This window comes from Lathyrus oleraceus, chromosome 3 (genome assembly GCF_024323335.1).
Source record: "Lathyrus oleraceus cultivar Zhongwan6 chromosome 3, CAAS_Psat_ZW6_1.0, whole genome shotgun sequence".
In the NCBI taxonomy this organism is placed as follows: Eukaryota; Viridiplantae; Streptophyta; class Magnoliopsida; order Fabales; family Fabaceae; genus Lathyrus; species Lathyrus oleraceus.
In genome coordinates, this window is record NC_066581.1 from 146493019 (window position 1) to 146500227 (window position 7209).

Sequence of the window (7209 nt, forward strand, 5' to 3'; positions counted from 1 at the left end):
ACAAAGGTAACTTCGACATCGCCTTTAAGCACATGATCACGAAGGAAATGGTGTTGAATGTCTACGTGTTTGGTCCTTGAGTGCATGACATGATTCTTTGTAATATTAATCGCACTTGTGTTGTCGCATCGGAGTGGTATGCATCCAAGATCGATTCCATAGTCACTTAATTGTTGCTTTAGCCAAAGATTCTGTGCACAACCACTACCCGCTGCTATGTATTCTGCTTCATCCGAACTAAGAGTAACACACACTTGTTTCTTACATGACCATGAGACTAATGCATTACCAAGGATGTGACATGTTCCACTAGTACTTTTTCTATCTGTTTTACAACCTGCATAATCCGCGTCAGAATAACCAATTAACTTACAAACACTACCTTTAGGATACCATAAGTCAACGTTGGTTGTTCCTTTGAGATACTTCACGATTCTTTCGACCGTCGTGAGATGTGACTCTTTTGGATTTGCTTGGAAGCGAGCACATAAACACACGCTAAACATTATGTCAGGACGACTTGTCGTCAAATATAATAAAGAACCAATCATACCTTGATACTTCGTAATATCAATTGACACACCCGATTCGTCTTGATAAACATAGGTTCCGGAGCCCATTGGTGTTGACATTGCTTTACAACCATCCATTTCAAATCTCTTTAACAACTCTTTGCAATACTTTGATTGGTTGATAAAGATTCCGTCTTTTCGTTTCTTGATTTGCAATCCAAGGAAGTAGTTCATCTTTCCCATCATAGACATTTCAAATTCACCTTGCATTATCAATGCAAATTCTTCACATAGTTCTTTGTTGGTTGAATTGAAGATTATGTCGTCTACGTAGACTTGAACAAGTAAGGTGTTCCCTTTTATCTTCTTGATAAATAAAGTCTTGTCTACTTTGCCTTTTTCAAAACCTTTTTCACATAGAAAATTACTTAGACGATCATACCATGCCCTTGGTGCTTGTTTTAATCCATAGAGCGCTTTCTTTAATTTGTATACATGTGAAGGATACTTGAAGTCTTCAAAGCCCGGGGGTTGTTTGACATAGACTTCTTCGTTGATGTAGCCGTTCAAGAAGGCGCTTTTGACGTCCATTTGAAATAACTGAAAATTCATTGAACATGTGTAAGCAAGTAATAAACGAATAACTTCTAACCTTGCAACCGGAGAGAAAGTTTCTTCAAAGTTGATTCCTTCTTCTTGATTATACCCTTGAGCGACCAATCTTGCTTTGTTTCGAACAATTATTCCATTCTCATCAAGTTTGTTCTTAAACACCCATCTTGTTCCAATGATATGCTTACCACTTGGTCTAGAAACAAGTTCCCAAACTTGATTTCTCTCTAATTGGTTTAATTCTTCTTGCATAGCAACAATCCATTGATCATCTCCTAGAGCTTCATCAATTTTAGAGGGTTCTATTTGCGAAACAAACACCATGTTTAAGCATGCATCCTTGAGATTCAATCTTGTAGCAACACCTTGACTAATGTCACCAATTACTTTGTCAATAGGATGATATTTATGAGTCCTCCATTCCTTAGGTAGATCATTTTCATTTGACTCTTGTAGAATCGGTTCTTCTTGATTCTTGTTTGAAGTATCTTCTTTAGGAATTTCTACAAAATCATCATCATCATCACAAACAACAATTTCCTCTTTCGAGGGGTTAGATTCGTCAAACTTAACATGCATGGATTCTTCTATATTTAAAGTTATTTTATTATAAATTCTATATGCTTTACTTGTAAGAGAATAACCAAGAAAAATACCTTCATCCGATTTTTTCGTAAAACTTACTAAGGTTGTCTTTGTCATTGTTAAGGACAAAGCACTTGCATCCAAAGATATGAAAGAAAGCAATGTTGGGTTTCCTTCTTTTGAAGAGTTCATATGGATTCTTCTTTAGGATAGGTCTTATGTTAATTCCATTACTTACAAAACCTGTCGTGCTAACCGCATCCGCCTAAAAATACTTAGGAAGATTTGAGTCGCTAAGCATTATTCTTGCAAGTTCCACCAATGACCTATTCTTTCTTTCAACTACTCCATTTTGTTGAGGAGTCCTTGGAGCCGAGAAGTTGTGAAATATTCCTTGATATTCACAAAAGTCTTCAAAAGAAGTATTTTGGAATTCTCCACCATGATCGCTTCTTATGGAGGCAATTGTTAATGATTTCTCATTTTGAATTTGCTTGGCATACTTATTGAACGCTTTGAATGCATCACTTTTCTGCACTAAAAAGAATGTCCAAGTATATCTAGAATAATCATCAACAATAACTAAAGCATATAAGTTACCTCCAAAGCTTCTTGTTCTTGATGGATCAAATAAGTCTATATGTAACAATTGTAGTGGCCTAGAAGTGGACACCACATTCTTGGATATGAAAGTTGATTTGGTTTGCTTCCCCTTTTGACAAGCATCGCAAAGTCTATCTTTGATGAATTCTATCTTTGGCAATCCAATGACAAGGTCATGTTTTACTAACTTATTCAAGTGCTCCATGTGAATGTGAGCAAATCTCTTATGCCATAACCATGAGTCGTTGTTATTTGCCATAAGACACTTAACCTTCAAAGAAACATCATCAAGGGAAATCATGAAAATATTATTAATTTGCTTACCTATAAGCATTACCTCTTGTGTGACGTTGTCTTCAATTAAACATTCATCTTTTGTGAACCTTATTTTGAATCCTTTGTCACAAAGTTGGCTTATGCTTAAGAGGTTGTGCTTTAGTCCTTCGACATATAGCACATCTTCGATGGATATGAAATTTAGTGCACCTACTTTGCCTATGCCAAGAATTCTTCATTTGTTGTTATCTCCATAAGTAACATAACCCTTGGCCTTAAGCATTAGATATGAAAAATTATGCACATCACCAGTCATATGCTTGGAGCACCCACTATCCAAATACCAAAGATTTGATGTGGCCTTCAAGCATACCTACAAAACAAAATTAAGTTTTGTTAGGTACCCAAATTGCTTTGGATCCTTCATAATTAGTACCTTTCTCAACCCATACATAATGCCCCTTTGCTACACTAAAGTTTCTAACATAGCAAGCATTAGGTGTATGGCCAATAATACCACAGTAAAAACAAGTTGGTTCAAAATTGCTTTTATATCTAGGAACATAAGACTTTTCCTTTGTAAACCTTTTCTTTTTAGGACGTTGATGCATAACTTTTGGTGTGTTGACTCTTTATTTTGGAGATTGATCCTTAGGCCTAACAAAGATAGTTTTATTTGAACTTGGTTTAGAAAATTTGGAGTAACCAAGTCCACTTTTGTCATTTGAGTACCTTTGTTGGCTAAGAACCCCTTCCAAACCAATTTGTCCTTTTTCATACCTTTCAAGGACTCTTTTAAGTTGGACAATTTGGAAAGAGAGAGACCCACACTTTAGACATACAAAATTCTTCTTTTCACTAATCATCTTTTGTTTTTCATTTTCAAAATCTTTTTCAAAAATTTCAATCTTTTCTTCCAAGGAAGAAATTTGTTTCTTTTGAGATGATATAGTTTTATAAAGAACTTTGCATTCATTTAATAATTCATTAATTGCACCTTGTGCATCATCATCAAAAAGAGAAAAATCGTTACTGACCTCTTCTTCATCATCGGAATGATGAGAATCCATTAGCGCCAAGTTTGGACATTCCTCGATATCCGATCCGGATGAAGAACTAATTTCATTGTCCTCCCATGCAACATATGCCTTTTTATTCTTGAAATCCTTCTTGCTCTTGAATCCGCCTTTCTTTGAAAGTTTAGGACATTCCGGCTTTATGTGGCCTTGCTTTCCACATTCGTAGCATGTTATATCTTGCGTAGATGTGATGGTCTCCTTTTTCCTGAAATGTCTATTCTTTTTAGCGTTAAAGGATTTATCATTTTTGTTAAAGAACTTACCAAGCCTTTTAACAAGGAGCATGAAATTTTCATCTTCCTCCAATGCGTCATCATCTTTATCTTCTTTTGAGTCTACCTTCAAGGCAATTCCTTTAGATTTCTTTTCTTGACTTTCATGTTTCTCAAGCCTACCAAGTTCTAACTCATGTTCTTGAAGTTTGCCAAAGAGTGATGCAGACGTCATTGTTGAAAGACTTTTCTTTTCAGAGATAGCTGTCACCTTCGGTTACCATTCTCGAGTCAATGATCTTAGTACTTTAAGATTGAGATCGTCATTTGTAAATGTTTTTTCGAGAGCAATCAAGTGGTTAGTCAAGTGAACAAATCTCTTTTGTAGCGCCATGATGGATTCTCCGGGAAGCATTCTAAACATCTCATATTCTTGACTTAATGTATTCAACCTTGATCTCTTTACTTCGGCGGTGCCTTCATGTGTCTCCACTAAGGTGTCCCATATTTGTTTCGCCGATTTGCATTGAGATATGCGGAAGAACTTGTCCATGCTTAAAGCACTTTGAAGAATATTTATTGCTTTCTCTTTATTTAATATTTTTTTCTTATTATCTTCATCATACGAACTCTTTATCTTTGGAGTACCAATGCCATTAACCACACTGATAACACTAAAATTCACCGTATTTTTGACTCCGATTTCGCATGCATTTTAGTAGTTTTATTGTCATTTTATTGTGTTATTACTATGTTTCTCTTTGTTTTCAGGTTTTTACTTTAATCGGAGCCCCGATCGAGAAAAGGAGTGAAAAAGAGCTAAAAACCCTAAAATTCAGCATTTTGTACTTGTGGCTCCCACTGTGGCTGGCGCCATAGACCCTGCCATGACGTGTCCCAGCTCAACTTCCCTCAACTGCCACGTTCCCCACTACTTCCACTAAGGCGCCTCAGATTGGCCTTGTGGCGGGCGCCACAAGAGGAAAAGTTTTCCCTCCCATTTTCAAGTTGAAGAGCATCCTTGTTATTTCCATCATTTTACTCTCCTATAAATAGAGACTCGAAATCACTTATTCAATCATCCAAACTTAGAGCAGAGGCAAACTTAGAGCAAACTTTGTTTCACTTAGGCATATATTCAGTATTTTAAAGTGGTAATCGCTTCGCATTGGAGTGTTACCACAATTGTGTAATCGAGTTTTGTGATCGAGTCTGTAATCGAGTTTGGAGCACTTTGGAAGGAAGTTAATCCTGCCGCCATTTTCATTTCCGCTTTGCATTTTATTCAACCCTCCGATTGGAGCAGGTTTTTATTACTTTGCCTTTATCTAATTTATTTCTCGCACTCGCTTTACTTTATTTATTTCTCGCACTCGCTTTACTTTATTTATTTCTCGCACCCGCACTACTTTTATTTATTTCTCGCACTCGCATTACTTTATTTATTTCTCGCACTCGCACTTTACTTTATTTATTTCTCGCACTCGCTTTACTTTATTTGTTTCTCGCACTCGCTTTACTTTCATTTATTTTCCGCACTCGCACTACTTTTATTTACTTTCCGCACTCGCACTATTTTTATTTAAATTAATGCACTTTTACTTTACCATGTCTAACTAAATCTATAAGGTTAGAATGTAAGGATCGTAATTGAATCGATAATCCGTACAATTGTTCGTAGAAACACTTAAGGGCTATTTTAACTTTCAACTTAAGTTTTCCCGCACTTCAATTTCGTTGGGTAAGATCGAAAGTCGTCCAACGTCTATCTAAACTTAATTGTTTTCAACTATTTCAAAAACAGCGAAAGCGCTTTGTCTAGTTCATTAGGAGTTTTTAACTTAAGAAGAAAAGAGATTTTAAAACTATTTTCGGATGCGTTTATAAGTTTAGAGTCTGGTTCGTGAGAACCTCTTTTGGTTAAGAAATCCAGGTTAAAATACTTTCCAACTTAGTCAAGATACTATATTTCTTAAAAATAGGTTTACTGCTCTAACGCAATGCGCGCCTTTTTATAAGTGACAATAAGAGGGTTTGATTAGGGGGGTATAACTCGGTTCTGAATACGTGAAAGCGACAGTTCCTGTTAAATTAGTTCTTTTCAAAGTAGGAAACATTGCCCATAAGTAGTTCTATTAGCAAGTACTTGGATTATTAATTGATTATGTGAATTACATTCGACCCTGTCTTTATTAATTGAACTTTATTCAATACTTTACTTTTCATTGCACACTCTAAAAACACATATTTTGATTGCCTTTGATAAACACCATAACAATAGATAACGATAGATTGACACTTGGTCTCTGTGGATTCGACAATCTTTTATATTACTCTGACGCGTTCGTATACTTGCGAAAAGCACGCATCAAGTTTTTGGCACCGTTGTCGGGGACCAATTTCGTCAAATTTCATTTCCCTGTTGTTATATCATTTAGACTTAGGCTATTTCCCGCCGATCAATGCGAAGAACTCGCAGCACCGGAAGTTTAAGCTTAGTATACCCTCTAGCAGAACCTGAACGTTACGCTCGCGCATGTTTATTCTTTCATAGAATTAAGAGAGCTATGGCCGAAGATCAAAACCAAAGACCTCTTAAGGATTTCGCTCAACCATCCAACGAAGAACCTAGTTCTAGTATAGTAAACCCAACCATCCCAGCTAATAATTTCGAACTTAAACCCTCCCTGTTACAACTAGTGTAACAGAGACAATTCGCAGGTTTCGCTACTGAGAACCCAAACCAACATTTAAAAATATTTCTTCAATTAGCAGACACTTTTAAAACCAATGGAGCTTCTCCTGAGGCAATACGTTTAAGATTATTCCCTTTTTCCCTCAGAGATAAAGCCCTATCATGGTTAGATTCCCTTCCACCCAATTCCATTACGACTTGGGATAACCTTAGAAGAGTATTCCTTGCTAGATACTTTCCCCCAAGTAAAACCGCCGTTCTTCGAAACCATATAACTAGATTTACCCAGAACCAAGGAGAATCGTTGTTCGAAGCTTGGGAGAGATATAAAGAGTTGTTACGAGCATGCCCACATCATGGTTTAGAAAATTGGTTAATCATTCAGACCTTCTATAATGGACTTCATTACAACACTAAGATGACCATCGACGCTGCTGTAGGCGGTGCTCTGATGAACAAACCTTATCCTGAAGCTAGTGCCCTCATCGAAGATATGGCTCAAAACCATCAATCATGGGGAGTCGAACGAGCGACAGTTGAGAAGAAGGAAGCCCAAGGAGGAGTGCATGAACTAAGCTCTATAGACATGATGCAAGCTAAAATGGACGCATTAGCTCTTAAGGTCGAGCATATGT

The 7209-nt window shown here is 36.6% G+C and overlaps 1 non-coding gene across 1 annotated transcript; it reads right to left on the reverse strand.

The window, feature by feature from the left end:
* Positions 1–6830: 6830 nt before the first annotated feature.
* LOC127133077 (small nucleolar RNA R71) lies at positions 6831–6937 on the reverse strand. The gene has a single exon (XR_007807072.1). It is a non-coding gene; the product is annotated as a small nucleolar RNA R71 (small nucleolar RNA).
* Positions 6938–7209: the final 272 nt, after the last annotated feature.